The following is a 1,038-nucleotide window of genomic DNA, read 5'->3' on the forward strand; positions in this document are numbered from 1 at the left end:
CCAGACTTTAGTCTATTATTAGGAAGACTTGGGGCATTATTTCTTTATAACCATAGCTTTAAAAAAGCCTAAAAATATCCTGTGGTGAAACAGCATCTGGATTTAACCAGATCATAGAACAGTTTGGGCTGGAAGGGACCTTTAAAGGTCATCTAGTCCAACCCTCAAGGGTTTCCTATAAGAACATTGCTTCCTATATATATTTGATATGTATCCATTTATTTCAGGAATACAGATTTCCTAAGGTAGTGGGAGGAAGAGGCAGCAGGGAGCTGGGGAAGCACCAGGTCACACATGGGACACTGGGCAGACATTGCTCCATCCCTACTCATCTGGCCTTACCAACTGCCCCACAGCAAGTGATGCTGAGGCAGGAGAGCAGCAGCTGTGACCTGGGCTGAGCCTTCTGCCAGCTCCTCACAACAGCCCTTTGATCCACAGCACAACTTTTCTCACACTCCTCAAGAGCTCCACAGCAGCTGAGTATAAAATTAGATGTTACTCATTGAATGGATCGGTCAAAGCTCACGTGGTTCACTCAAAGCTCTCTAGAATGTAACATTCTGACTGAAAAAGTCAGTGCAGAGGAGCTCGGGCTCTAAGCTGGAAAATGCAGGGAGATCTTTCCCCATCCCTGGAAGTGTCCACGGCCAGGTTAGATGGGGCTTGGAACAACCTGTGCTGGTGGAAAGTGTCCTTGCCCATGGCATGAGAAGAACTTTCAGGTTCTTCCAACCCAAACAAGTCTGTGAGCTATGATTTGAGCAAGACACTGCAGTGCCAGCAAGGGGTCGAGCTCTGATGCTGCAAAGGGGGAAAAGCCCCATGCTCCCTTCCTTCTCCCACTTGCAGAGATGCACTAGATAGGTAAGAGCTCCCACCCCCTCATTAAAGATGCATTGGGTGTCTCAGTGCTCACAGGACGCTGAACCCGAGCAGAGGCAGAGCCCAAGCATGTGCCTGCTGCTCATACTGCTTTGATCAGCCCCTGCTCAGGAACAAAACAAGAGTTGTCATCTCTGGCAGGAGAATCTTGCT

The 1,038-nt window shown here is 48.6% G+C and overlaps 1 protein-coding gene across 1 annotated transcript in view; it reads right to left on the bottom strand.

Annotated features, from left to right (window-relative positions):
• KCNAB1 (potassium voltage-gated channel, shaker-related subfamily, beta member 1) overlaps positions 1-1,038 on the bottom strand; it is a gene marked incomplete at its 5' end in the record, with an annotated part of 26,228 nt that overhangs the window by 19,139 nt on the left and 6,051 nt on the right. The gene's annotated exons all lie outside the window — the stretch shown is intronic.

This window comes from Acanthisitta chloris, unplaced genomic scaffold, assembly GCF_000695815.1.
Source record: "Acanthisitta chloris isolate BGI_N310 unplaced genomic scaffold, ASM69581v1 scaffold20957, whole genome shotgun sequence".
Classification (NCBI taxonomy): Eukaryota; Metazoa; Chordata; class Aves; order Passeriformes; family Acanthisittidae; genus Acanthisitta; species Acanthisitta chloris.